This window comes from Neoarius graeffei, chromosome 6, assembly GCF_027579695.1.
Source record: "Neoarius graeffei isolate fNeoGra1 chromosome 6, fNeoGra1.pri, whole genome shotgun sequence".
In the NCBI taxonomy this organism is placed as follows: domain Eukaryota; kingdom Metazoa; phylum Chordata; class Actinopteri; order Siluriformes; family Ariidae; genus Neoarius; species Neoarius graeffei.
Genome location: NC_083574.1, coordinates 96,464,690 through 96,479,559, shown reverse-complemented (window position 1 = coordinate 96,479,559; position 14,870 = coordinate 96,464,690). Strand labels below are relative to the sequence as shown.

General features: G+C 41.8%; 1 protein-coding gene across 1 annotated transcript in view; it reads right to left on the bottom strand.

Annotated features, from left to right (window-relative positions):
• rab27a (RAB27A, member RAS oncogene family) overlaps window positions 1-14,575 on the bottom strand; it is a 72,754-nt gene extending 58,179 nt beyond the window's left edge. The window contains exon 1 of the mRNA XM_060924214.1: window positions 14,377-14,575. The gene's annotated coding sequence lies outside the window, so the exon portion shown is untranslated. The remainder of the gene's footprint in view (window positions 1-14,376) is intronic.
• Window positions 14,576-14,870: the final 295 nt, after the last annotated feature.

Below are 14,870 nucleotides of genomic sequence, written 5' to 3'. Positions count from 1 at the left end.
GTTGTAACTTTTTTTGAGAGACCCGCCGCCTACTTCAGCGCAGAATAGTGACGTTTGTGGCTTGTTGATGACGTGTAAGTCGGATGAATGCGACCTGGCGGTTCAGACTGAAGTCGCATATGAAAAGAGCGGATAGGAATCGGAATTAGGACCACATATCCAAACGGCCTGGGTCGGATTTGAAAAAATCGGATCTGTGTCGTTCATATTGTCAATAAAAGATCGGATACAGGTCACATATGGGCGAAAAGATCGGATTTGAGTCACTTCAGCCTGCAGTGTGAACGTAGCCTAAGTCACACTTCACCGTGAGATCACAATTGTTCCCGTTCGGATGTCTGAACATTAATTAGCTGAAGCTCTTGATTTGTATCTGCGTGACTTGACGCATCGTGCTGCTGTCGAGGAATCGGCTGATTAGAGAACCGCATCGAAGCGCTGCAGGTGGATGGATGGGTGTTCCTAATAAAGTGGCCAGTGAGCCCAGCTCTACTCGGAGCATTTTGGGTGAGTAGAAAACTGGAAATCAGAAAAATTGTGAACAAAATGCACAAAAAAAACCCCACAACGTTTGCTTATTTAATAGAAAGGTTTAGGATTTTTACCTATTAATCTATTCTAATAATGTCCTGCTTGGTGGCGTGACCGATCCAGACCCACTGATTACCCACAATGCCTCGCTGCTGTTTTCATGCGAATTAACGTCAGCGTAAAATTACACACCGGGTCAGTGTAAAACCTCTCCAAGCAGATCATTTAGGGCGTAATGTGCTTAGGCAGGGATAGAACGCGAACACAATAAACCAAGCTCTGGCGTCTTAATATCCCTCAGCTGCTCCTCATGTGCTCTGGGTCACGTGACCCGAGATTCCTAACAAAGACGAACGTTCAGGACTAAAAGGTTCAGACGCACATTTACAACACAATACAGGGGGAATAAAAGACTAACGTGGGAAGATCTGATAGGAGTTTACAAATGAAGTGACGGAGGTTTCACACCTGAGAAATAGCAGCAGATAAGAACGTCATCAGAAAGCCAGGAGCTAAAATTAGCTTCAGAAAACGTCAAAGCAGCAGACTGGTTTTCACCTGGAGGAACACGAGCTACTGTACGCCGACACGCACACAGGGCTGGGCAATACAACTGCTCGATGCCCATACCCTGATTAATCATGACATGATATTCCTTTTAAAAGACATCGTCGATATCGTGGTGTCTATTTTAAAAAAAAAATAATTACCAAGTCATAACGAGTAGCCAATGTGATGTCAAAATTTTACACTTAATCTATATATATATATATATATATATATATATATATATATATATATATATATTTTTAAAATTTTCTCCTTTTCATTGCTTTTTTTTGTTTCCAATAAGTTCTGATCATCAAACAGGCTCTCTCTACTGCAACACTGCTGTCTAAGGAAACATTATTAGCTCATCCGGCCGACAGGTGATGAGTTTATACCATCATGCGTTGTCCATCGTCTGTCCACCGGCGTCGTCGTCGTCTACATTTCACCAAAAAAAAATATATATATATAAATCGCTTCTTCTCTCTCAAATCTTCACTGATTTTTATTTCTTTTTGGCAGGAAGGTCAGTCTGCCCGGGGTGCATATAGATAGCTTCTACCCAAATTTGCATAACTGCAATTAATAATGAAGATATGGACTAATTAATCAATTCCTAATCGCTGCTTCTTCGTCAATTCTTCACCGATTTTGATTCTTTCTAGCATGAAGGTACGGGAACCTAGGGTGCATATAATTTCTACCCACTCGGGCCCCGTGAAGTCCAGAAGGAACGATCTAAAGTGGACTGGCTGAGAGTAGAACTGTGCAAGGTGGCCCACTTTAGATCGTTCCTTCTGGACTAGACGGGGCCGGAGTGAGCTGCGCAGTCATCGACGGTCTCGTTGTGATACCTATCGTGTATCGTAGAGATGATTATTTTTTTCTTCACATCGCTCGTCCTCTACATACAGCCTCACAATCATCATGTTCTAATAACCTGACTGAATGTTCAATCGGAATGATTAATATTCATTCACTGAGCCTGAGGCGGATAACGGTTTTAATATAAACACACGTGATTATTAAAAAATGTATATATTTTGGGGACGTAGTGGCTCAGGTGGATAAGGCGCCATACCATAAATCCAGGGACCCGGGTTCGATTCCAGCCCGAGGTCATTTCCCGAGCCCTCCCCGTCTCTCTCTCACTCATTTCCTGTCTCTACACTGTCCTATCCAATAATAAAAGGTGAAAAAAGCCCAAAAAATATCTTTTAAAAAAAAAAAAGTATATATTTTTTAAATCGCGTTAAAAATAATTTCAAACTTCAAAAGCAGAATGTAAAAACTTTGCGGCGCAGACTTGCGTCACATAAAATACTTTGTTTCGAAATCGATAAAATAAATCACAATCCCACCGTACCTCTGAATAGTTTTAGACCAAACTTCGGAGCATCTTTAGCGCTTTTTTAGTTTAACAGCAGCATTTTCTTTCATCGTTTGTAATTCTTCCTCGCTTACGGTGACAAAGCGATTGGCCGCCATTTTGCCGAGTCGCTCGACGTGATTATCGAGAAATAGCCCGAATTTCTCGACCAATCAGAGCGCGAGATTTTCTATAAACTGAAACATTTACCTGTAAAACCGCTGGGCAGCATGACGATTATAAAATAGATACGGTGATAAACAGATCAGTTGTGATACCGCAATTACAATTATCGTCATGAAATTTCTCTCACATTTTTTAAATAAAAACAATTACAGCTCTGATTAGAAGCAGGTGATCTGTTAAACTTTTTTTTTTAACAGAATCTTTAAAATTGTTAATTTATATTGTGTTTCTTAGCAGAATAATATCTGCGTAAACATTTGCACGATTATTTTCACTATCAGAATCTGCACAAGTGTCTGTGTGAGTCATGATGTGTTCCAGGTGAAAAAAGTTCTAATAGTTCAAGGAGAAGGGCGGCACGGTGGTGTAGTGGTTAGCGTTGTCGCCTCACAGCAAGAAGGTCCGGGTTCGAGCCCCGTGGCCGGCGAGGGCCTTTCTGTGTGGAGTTTGCATGTTCTCCCCGTGTCCGCGTGGGTTTCCTCCGGGTGCTCCGGTTTCCCCCACAGTCCAAAGACATGCAGGTTAGGTTAACTGGTGACTCTAAATTGAGCGTAGGTGTGAATGTGAGTGTGAATGGTTGTCTGTGTCTATGTGTCAGCCCTGTGATGACCTGGCGACTTGTCCAGGGTGTACCCCGCCTTTCGCCCGTAGTCAGCTGGGATAGGCTCCAGCTCGCCTGCGACCCTGTAGAACAGGATAAAGCGGCTAGAGATGAGATGAATTCAAGGAGAAACTTTTCACTTTATGCATTTTAATTAATTTCATGAAGTTGGATGTGGTAATATATATGTTATTTACCAGCTGGGAGGTCCGTATGGTGAAATACCGTGACCGAGGTCTTGAAAGTACTGAGCGAGGCCCTCTGGGCCGAGGTCAGTATTCAAGGCCGAGGTCACGGTATTTCACCATACGGACCGACCATAAGCTGGTAAATAATATATTTATTTTTTTCTTTACCAAATTCTAACAGAAAACGAGAGCGCCCGAAAGGGAAAACCGACCCGAGCCGCCACTTTGAATCCTCATTCACGGCTGTAATGCAAATGGGTTCCTCCTCGGTATACAAGTGCACTTCCATGGCAGGAAAACAACTACATTTTGCCGCCTATGTAGTCCCCTATTTATACAAAACTGAGTCATTCAGGATTCAGCCATGTTTTTGCTCGGCGTTAGCAACAGTTACAGGTTTTTAGCTTCCTCCTGAAATGTTTTCTTTTATTTCTTCTTCCTCAGGGTAGTAAAACTCGCTTTCACTGTGAACACTGTCGTTATCGCTATCCACGCTGTAAAATTAATGCTATTCTCCTGAGAAATGCTGGCAAACATTTATAAGATTTTTGATACTTACAAATAAATCTTATTAAAGAAAATGTTGACAAAAAATTCTACTGTGTTTGTTGTTGTTGTGAACGAGCGAGTCGCCAGAGGGCCGTAACTCGCCAGCCAATCAGAGCGCAGGATTTGATGGAAACCACATCCCGAAAAAAGAAATTATTATTATATGATACAAGCTACTTCCGGTAAAATCATGCACTCTGATTGGTTCCTTGACGGGCAGAATTTTCCCATAATGCCCGTGGGTGATGATGGACTTTCTTTCCAAGGCGCCTGCTTTCAATATCGCAGAAAACAAACAAAATGACAAAAAACAGATGAACTGGAAAGCAAAACTGAAAAAAACGACTGAAAAACAAAAAGACAAAACAAGTCACTCAAGAAATGAGCAAAAAAGATCATTCAGAAACCGCTAACCGCAATTCAGTTTTGAAACCGCTAGCCGTTTATTTTGCATGCGTGACTCAACGACGTTACAAATACGACGTGACTGAAAGAAGTGTCACACCTCATTATAATAACTGTCCATTTTAATCTTACAAACAAAAAAGCCAGATAATAAACTCCTGTTTAACCTCGCTTGCTCGTCTTTACGGGAAAATATCAGACTGAGGTCTTTTTGTACAGACCGTACGGTCAATACTTCGATCTGATATTTTGCCGTAAAGACCTTGCACTCAGTTAAAAGTAGACGGCCTTTCGATTTCATAAAATCTGTGAAATGTGGTCTTTGTGATATATGTTTATTTCTGTAATATCTCAAAATATCAGGCCATTCTGTGGCTGGGAAGTTATTTAATTTGAGCAGATTAAAGCAAATAACGTGCACGAAATGAAATCGCTCGCTTCGCGCAGTCAAGCAGACCGAGGAAGTCCATGTGAGCATGCGCGGGTTTACCACCTCCTTTTGGGTTTTACAGCAGCTGGCATCCACAGTGTTACATTACTGCCATCTACAGGTTTACCTTTGAGCGTGCACTGACAGTTCCATCATTCTGTCGCTAAACGAACAGCTGATCACACCGAGGTGCTCGCTGAGCGCCCATATTTATTAGTTTGGTCCTGCGTTTCCTTTCCTTCATATATAACATAACGTCTTTTCTTCTCGCTTTCTTTCCGTTACTGTAGTCAGTCTTTCACGTTTCGTTCGCACACTCACGTCCTCCATTTTTCTCTCCTGTTTCAAATTTGTATCCCACAATGCCTTGCGTAAATGGGGAAAGCCCACCATGTGATGTCATGCATGACGTAGTATCTTGTATTGCGTCATGGTGAAGCAGGAAAAAATAGCGGAGAATTTAGAGCCATGTGGAGATTAATTTTTTTTTAAACTAATAAAATTGGAAGTCTGATTCGAATTCAGTAGCTTTCAGTCACTAAACAAAAATAATTGGGTGTCGGGAAAATTCTTACATGACCGACACTTGAAAAACCTGAAAGGAAGTCTAACTTTAACAAGTAGTTACTAATATTTTGAGGCAGATGCAGGACAGGAATTAACCTGGGTAAAGTCAGCTCGGTGTGTGATAGGTTATTCCTTCGGATATTCAACAAAGATGTGGAACATTTGAGAGGAAAACTTTTTTTTTTTTTTTAAAGCTTTAACATTGATCATTAAATTGCAATGGATAAACTGCACGTCATTTTCGCTAACTTGCTCCTGAACCTCAGGCGAATATGTGGTCAAAAACCTTTCTTGCGTTATCCATTTATCAATCAACCTCGGATAACGTTTTGCTGACATTAATAATTAAAAATTCATTTAAAAAGCTCCTCCCCCCACAAACACTTTTCGTTCTGATGATGATGCTGAACCTCACCCCATGAAATTTGGATCACGTTACAAGTAAAGGCCAATTTATGCTGACAACCCAGTCCTCGCAGATAGCGTCGCAGACAGTGTCTGCGTAGCCCGCCCACCTTCGCAGATGCTCTGCGCGCACCTCCCAAAAATTGTGACCACCGCAGAAGCCTCGCAGACAGCGCCGCAGACAAGAGGGCTCTGATTGGTCCACTCTACATCCGCTGTACACGCACTTCCGCTTCCCAACTTTCCCGGTTTGGTTTGTGTTCACGACCGCCATTTTTAAAAACACGAGCGAAGATGGAGCAGCACGAAGAGCGGTTGATCGAGGAAGTGAGGAAGTACGGACATCTATACGACTCCAGTTCTAGTCATTATAAGTAACCGGAGGATAAACACTCCACTAACCACACCCACCAACTACTCCTAGCGATTTCGCGACTTCGCGCCCCCTTGCGTTGTGGCGGTGAATAACATCGCGCACGCCTATTACTCCCCGCTCAACGATAAATTACAACTGTCTGCGAAAAGCTATCTGCGAAAGCCTTGTCGCAAGAGCATGCAGAGGCCTTAACGTGCATAAAAACGCACGCCGATTTTACACACAACGTCCAGTTTAGGACCTTTATAAACAGTTCATTCGGAATCTGCTCACTTTTTCCAGAACATTCAAATCACAAGAGCAAGCAAAACCATGTGATAAGCACAACCTAAAGAAAAAAATCTTTGCGATATCAATATCTTGCAGATATATCTTGTGAATATCCATCACAAGAACTTCAAAACACTTTCCTGAACATGTTACACAAGAAAGAAAGAAAGAAAGAACGAAAGAAAGAACGAAAGAAAGAACGAAAGAAAGAACGAAAGAACGAACCATCACAAAAGAAAAGTCTGTCACTTCCAGGAAGCTGGCATGCTAATGGAGATGAAGCGATTAAGCACTTTCCTCAGTCAAGTGAGCTATTTTAAATCACACTGCACACGCTGGAAAATAGCCCTGGGACAACATGTTTAAATGAGTTCTGCTATAAAGCCAGTATCTCACTGGGTTGCGACAGCCTGCGACAAGTTGGAGACACAACAATTGCGATAAAACATGCGAATTAGCGACAATTTTCACTTGGAATCACACTGAATTGATATTCACATATTTTATCACAATTGTTGAACCTCCAACTAGTCGCAGGCTGTCGCAGCCCAGTGAGATACACTCGCACTTCCTGTCTCACGGAAACGGACTTGAGAAGGGTTCGCGACGGCTTTGCGACACCGGCGACGCATTTGCGGCTATTTTGAGAGAAATTTTGTCGCACTAATTTTTTGAACATGTTCGAAATTTCAGCGACGAAGGAGCGGCACTTTGCGACTCGTGCGAGGAAACTGAGAAGCCCCGCGAATGTTTCAAGACACTTTCGAAACTCTCTCGAGAATGACGTTCGCAGGCTGTCGCAGCCCAGTGAGATACACTCGCACTTCCTGTCTCACGGAAACGGACTTGAGAAGGGTTCGTGACGGCTTTGCGACACCGGCGGCGCATTTGCGGCTATTTTGAGAGAAATTTTGTCGCACTAATTTTTTGAACGTTTGAAATTTCAGCGACAAAGGAGCGACACTTCGCGACTCGTGCGAGGAAACTGAGAAGCCCCGCGAATGTTTCAAGACACTTTCAAAACTCTCTCGCGAATGAGGTTCGCAGGCTGTCGCAGCCCAGTGAGATACACTCGCACTTCCTGTCTCATGGAAACGGACTTGAGAAGGGTTCGTGGCGGCTTTGCGACACCGGCGACACATTTGCGGCTATTTTGAGAGAAATTTTGTCGCACGAATTTTTTGAACACGTTCGAAATTTCAGCGACGAAGGAGCGGCACTTTGCGACTCGTGCGAGGAAACTGAGAAGCCCCGCGAATGTTTCAAGACACTTTCAAAACTCTCTCGCGAATGAGGTTCGCAGGCTGTCGCAGCCCAGTGAGATACACTCGCACTTCCTGTCTCATGGAAACGGACTTGAGAAGGGTTCGTGGCGGCTTTGCGACACCGGCGACACATTTGCGGCTATTTTGAGAGAAATTTTGTCGCACGAATTTTTTGAACACGTTCGAAATTTCAGCGACGAAGGAGCGGCACTTTGCGACTCGTGCGAGGAAACTGAGAAGCCCCGCGAATGTTTCAAGACACTTTCGAAACTCTCTCGAGAATGACATTCGCAGGCTGTCGCAGCCCAGTGAGATACTGGCTTAACTCAGTTAGTTTGGGCTGATTTACAGAGGAGTGGGCGTTTTAGCAATGCTAACTGACTAGCTAATGCTAATCTTAACCGTCTCATTCTCACAGGTCACTATGGCAACAGATTTACAGTGTGGCTATAAGCTTACTGAGTAATTTTACTCTTGTATGAAGTTTTTTTTTTTTAATTATTAAGTGTGTGCACCAAGACAAATTCCCGTATTGCTAATTTGAGCTAATTAGCGATATCAGGCAGCAATGTTTATTTTGGAAAATGAAAAGCAACACCACAAAGAAGCTCTTACTTTCTGAAAAAAGGCTAATCTATTACGTAGTAGAAGTAGCGGCAGTGAGTTTATATAGACGTGACAAGTACAATAAATAAATAAAAACGACTCAGTAATACAGTGTTTAGGTTTCTTATAGCAGGACAGCCGTCGAATTCTGGATTCCGATTGGTCAGAAGGTGATTCGTTTTCGAAAGCAGCACGTTAACCTGATACGTTACGGTTTCTACGTCACTCACAGCAAACGTGCTACATAAACAGATTAAAAACGATGCGTAATCTGTGAAGTTTCCTGTAAGGAGACGTTTCTGGAACGTGTCTCCGTTGTCAGAGGTAAAGGTGTAGCTGGATTTTTTTTTTCCTGTCATATTCAGAACAGACGTGTTTCTTGAGATCATGACACGCTGGGATTTTCTTTGTCTGATTAACTTCGAGCAAGAGAAAAGAAAGAGAAAGGCTGATGGTGGAGGGAGTGACTTTAAACTTACTATGACGTAAGCGAGAACAGGAACTAACTTGTTTGTAATTAGGGGAGAGCGAGGACACTCAGGACGGTTTGTATTCCTGTAAATCAATTTCACCCAATCAGGTTTTCGATGACATCAGGAGTTCGATGTTGCCGTTAAGAGTAATTGACTGCCTTTGTATGGAATCAATTTTGTGCCAAAATGTTCATACAATACTTTTGAAATATCAAACAAAAACGACAAAAAATACAAAAAAAACAAGTCAATTTTTTTTAGACTGGCAAACAAATTATTGGTGTAATCGTGCAAAATATCAGTCTATTACTCTTCAGAAACCTTTTATTTTTGTTCCGCATCTTTCTCAGTTTTGTTTGCCGTAATTTATTTTGGTTGCGATTCCAGTTTTCTCGTTTGCGCTCCCTGACTTTTTGCTTGCAGTTTTGGCACAAACTTGACGTGTGGGCGGGCTGTCCAGGAATGCATTCCCATTGGCTAACTTGTGTTTGACTGACAGCTACGCTCAGCCATTCCCTACTCGGATTCTGGCGGACTGTTTGACGAGTGACCGATCCATTGACGGTAAACAAGGATGGAGTGGACTTCAGTGGCGACTATGATATTGAATTAATTCAACAAAGTGTAAATTCAATATCATAGTCGCCACTGAAGTCCACTCCATCCTTGTTTACCATCAATGGATCGGTCACTCGTCAAACAGTCCGCCAGAATCCGAGTAGGGAATGGCTGAGCGTAGCTGTCAGTCAAACACAAGTTAGCCAATGGGAATGCATTCCTGGACAGCCCGCCCACACAGGAAGTTTGTGCCAAAACTGCAAGCAAAAAGTCAGGGAGCGCAAACGAGAAAGCTGGAATCGCAACCAAAATAAATTACGTCAAACAAAACTGAGAAAGACGCGGAACAAAAATAAAAGGTTTCTGAAGAGTAATAGACTGATATTTTGCACGATTACACGAATAATTTGTTTGCCAGTCTAAAAAAATTGACTTTTTTTTTGTTTTTTTGTATTTTGATTTGTCGTTTTTGTTTGATATTTCAAAAGTATTGTATGAACATTTTGGCACAAAATTGATTCCATACCTTTGGAGCCGAAGCTGGACATTGCAGTAAGGTTTGTGTGGTTCGATATTTTATCAACTAAAATTTAAAAGTATTTTCTACTTCGCCTCCATGTCCATTCTATGGCGTCATGTACACTGGTGAATTTGAGATTTGTTAGGAATTACAGGTAGCTCAAGTTACCAGATATAGTATTATTTATCAAACTTAAATTCTGGTGAAAAAAAACTTAAGGATTTTTTTTTTCTTTTTCAAAATGGGGAGAGTTGGGACAGTTCATCATTTTACAGGTTTTTTTTTTTCTTGTGGTTTACAAATACAAAACGGTTTAAAAATGTGGGCGTGTCCCTACATGAGGGTTAATCTTATTTCCTTCCTTCTTGAAAATGGAACTGTTGTTTTGTTGAGTCAGGTTTTGGGTAAACTGACATTTCTCTATCGCTGGACCAGCACTGCATGTTCACACAGTTCATACGGGACAAGTTTACAAGATGAATAAAAAATTTAACATGTAGGATTAAGCTAGGGGTTTTATTTTTGGTCTCCGTCTCTCAACTAATGCTGCTTTTCCACTACCAACGCGGCCGAGTTGGGCTGAGCCGTGCCGTGCTGAGTTGGGCTGAGTCGGGCTGAGCGGGGCTGTTGGAGTTGCATTTCAACTACAACCGCGCTGAACCGTGCTGGCTGGAAGTGGGTGGACACATTGGGTGGAGTTAGCGAAAGTGGGTGGACGTCACGTGATGTCGTTAGGCGGTGCAAACAGTGACATCAGTGACCTTTTAAGCGGTAGTCTCACGACCCGGATAGTAAACAATAAACATGGAGTCGTTAGTGTTGCTGGTCTTGGTGCTGTGGCTTGTTGTCACCGACAACGCCAACAGATACTGGCAAGAGCGTACAGATGAGGCGAGGCGCATAAGGCTTCATAATTCTCGTAATTCGTAATTATTCTTCTTCCGGGTTTACGGTGTTTACAGATCCCAGAATGCTCGCGGGGCGTGTATGGGCATGTGAGGACACTCCTCCTCACCAATCAGTGCACAGGGGAGTGTCTGCTCACGCCCCTAGCCCCACTCGGCTCGGTTTGGCTCGCTTCAGCCCCACTCCAAAACCGTGCGAGTTTTGGGGGCTGAGCAGGGCTGAAGCGACCTGAGTCGTGCTGTTCTTAGATAGTCGAAACGCGAGCTGTGTCGGGCTGAAGTGAGCTGAAGCGAGCTGAAAAAGGGTAGTGGAAAAGGGCCAATAATGTCCTATGTCTCCCCTCAATGTCTCAAATCTCTCCTCAAGAAATAAAGGCAGAAAAAGTGAAGCTTCAAGGCCAGTATATGTCTCAAGCTGAGAAACTAACGTAGTGGTAAAAGGGTATCATAAATACTCTCTAATACAATATGAATGTGACACGACCTGCAAAGAATTTCACACAATCTACAAAAGATGAAAACTTGCCCCAGTCCCAAGCCTCCCCACTCTCCCCGAGTGTAGAGAGCCTATATTTAACAGTCATTCCACGAAATCGAGTCGTACGTGAGCTGATATCCGACAAGGCACGTAGCACCGAGTATGTATGATGAGATTAAGTGGAATAACTGTTTTATTCTATCCACATTCACTGGATTTTGAGCGAGCGTTTTTTTTCCAAATTCAATAAATAAAAACTTTATCCAAAACGTCCGACAAAATCATTTCCGCTTAGAATGTAAACAAACCGGCGAAATGACAGGAGTAATTTGTGAAAAATGCAATAATTCTTAAGAAAAAAAAAAAAACGCTTTTACCATCAAATACTTTTATTCCATATTCCGTGTACGAAAACTATACAGGGCACTATATAGTGGGGACGCCATTTTGTAGTGCTGTCCGAAACCTTAGTGAGGATTATTTACACCCTGTATACTGCACTCAAAGTATCCCACAATGCATCAGGAAAAGTAGCGTACAACGACGGTCACTAACCAAAGCAATATATCCCATCATGCATTGTGGTCGCGATGAAAGAAATCAAATTAAAAGTCTGAAATGTGATTTAATAAAAGGCAGCGGCGAAGAAGAAAGGATTCAGCCTTGATTTAAAAGAACTGAAAGCTGCAGGTACTTTGTGTTGATTAATGTTGGAAATGCGCTCAGTACAATATGGATTTATCTCAAAAACACGCATGTATTTATTATTTTAAAACCCACCAGCCGACTGATCTGGCACGTTTTAATTGTGCGACAGTAATGACGCAAATACCAGCACGACGGAGTAGTGTCCGAAAGCGTTTGTTCATTTTACCAATGAGCTCAATATATAGTCCTCTATAGAGTAATTCCCTATATAGGGAGCAGGGAGTAGTGAACAAGTGAGTGATTTCGTTGCTTTTTTTGTATTTTTGGGGTTTTCTTCTTCTTCTTCAAGGTCTTTTGGTGGTTGGCAAACCAACTTAAAGGTGCATTACTGCCACCGACTGGGCTGGAGTGTGGAACAGGAGATATTGGGGGGGGGGGGAACAAACAAAACTATATTCTTTTAGCCATTTCTGTTTCTTTTAAATACTTAATTTTTATGGGATTTTATTTTCGAGTAGTTTTTAGTTTGTCCTCGGTTGGTTCAGCAAGACGCACCGCCATTTTGTTTTTCTCTACTCATGGTATATGAGCTGATATCCTAGTAGCAGAGTAGCCAATCAGAGCATACGATTGCTCCTATCCAGTGATTGTGGATAAAATAGTACAGTATATATATCTATATCCATTCTGTCCTCGGTTGGTTCAGCAAGACGCACCGCCATTTTGTTTTTCTCTACTTATGGTATACGAGCTGATATCCTAGTAGCAGAGTAGCCAATCAGAGCACGAGACTGCTCCTATCCAGTGATTGTGGATAGAATAGTACAGTATATATATCTATATCCATTCTGTCCTCGGTTGGTTCAGCAAGACGCACCGCCATTTTGTTTTTTTCTACTCATGGTATATGAGCGGATATCCTAGTAGCAATCAGAGCACGTGACTGCTCCTATCCAGTGATTATGGATAGAATAGTACAGTATATATATATTAGGGCTGGGAATATTAACACGTTAATCGCGATTAGATTAATGTAAATTGTGATCGCGAATATTTTTTTTTAATCGCGATCAGAGTTTACCAGCATTTTCCGCACTTCTACCATCCACATGCAGCTCCTCTGGTTGTATTAATTAAACTCATTTTCGGTTAAACGCGCCATTTCAAGTTTGCTAGTCTTTTGTTCCTTCTACGCATCCGTAGGCAGCTCGAGCGGAAGCGTGTGGTTTCCATCGAGTCGTTGGCATTGGCATGGAAGGACACGCTGTTGTCTTCAGTTTAGTCCTCTTTTGTGATGGATAAGCAACGGTTTTCTGGACCTCTGAATGGTTTGTTTGAATTTAAAAAACATCCAGATGGACAAGTCGACAAGACGAGAGTAAAATGCATCCTGTGTCAAGCAGTAGCCAGTCATTCATTCTTAATACTTGTTTTCCTTTCTCTACACTCTTTTTGAAATAAAAAAAGGCCAAAAGATAAATTCTGCTTTTGTCTCTGTCTTCATTTTATTCCAATTTAAGACACAATGGTCAGAAATACTTTGCATTGTGGGTTTAACTTTAGATTCGAACGGTCTTACTGCAAAATATCAATTTTACACATGCAAAGTAAATCAAGATTAATCGCGATTAACTATGAAATTTCTGAGATTAGTTGCGATCAAGAAAATTAATCTTTTGACAGCCCTAATATATATATATATATATATATATATATATATATCCATTCTGTCCTCGGTTGGTTCAGCAAGACGCACCACCATTTTGTTTTTCTCGACTCATGGTATATGAGCTGATATCCTAGTAGCAGAGTAGCCAATCAGAGCACGCGATTGCTCCTATCCAGTGATTGTGGATAGAATTATACAGTATATCCAAGACATCATAAATAACCGATAAGGGGAATAAAACCCTCTAAGGTGTGCTGTTAGAGGAAACTAATCAACTTCAGTAACTCTGCTTCATCACAAAACACATCACTGGTTAGTTTTCTAAAACAGCACGACATTGTGCGTTTTATTCCTGACACAGCCGGCATTATTAGTGCAGAGTGTAGGTTAAAAAGTGTGAAAGAATATTGTTTGGTATTTTAACTTGTTGAAAAGTCTTGACTTGGATTAATTGTGTTGAAAATCGATTAATCGTGATACCATACGGCAAAGAAGATAAGGAAAGAGGGCCACGTGGATGATGATGATGATGAAGATGATGATGATGAAGAAGCCTGAGCTCCATCACTGAATTACTTGAACCTTTAACTGCCCTGATAATTAGTGAGAAATAGTTTTACTCTTCCGCCCATCATTGTAACTTTTACATCCGGAAAAACAAGGATACAAAGTATCTCTCTCTCTCTCTCTCTTTCTTCTTTTCTTTTTAAAAGATTCATTAATGAATGTGTTTTATCTCAGGAATAAATCTTTAGAGATGATTCACAAGCACATCAGAACATCACTAAGAAGCCTTTAAAGCTGCAGCTGGAATAAAGTTGAACTCACCAAGTGGAGAACTTTAATGTAGGTGATGTTACTGGAGAAAACAAAAACAAACGAGTCCCTCAGTAAAAATGAACCGACACTGTGCAGAAACTTTAGAATAAGTATCAAACAAACTTCAAGCCCATGCAATAATTTCCCTAAAGCTCTCTCTCTCACACACACACACACTGGAAATGACTGCGAAGTGAATCAGCACCACTTCCCGTTTACCGCACCCCTCCATGATGAATCATTTCACTGAACCGACTCTTTCGAACAAACGCGCTTGAGTGAGTCGAGCTGCGAGTTTTGATTCATTTGAATCACCATCCGGGAATCTGATCTAGAAGAAGAAGAAACCTTTATTTGTCACATGCACAGTTCAAGCACAGTGAAATTCATCCTCTGCATTTAACCCATCTGAAACAGTGAACACACGCACACACGCCAGAGCGCCCGGGGAGCAGTCAGGGGTTCGGTACCTTGCTCAAGGGCACCTCAGCCCAAGGCCGCCC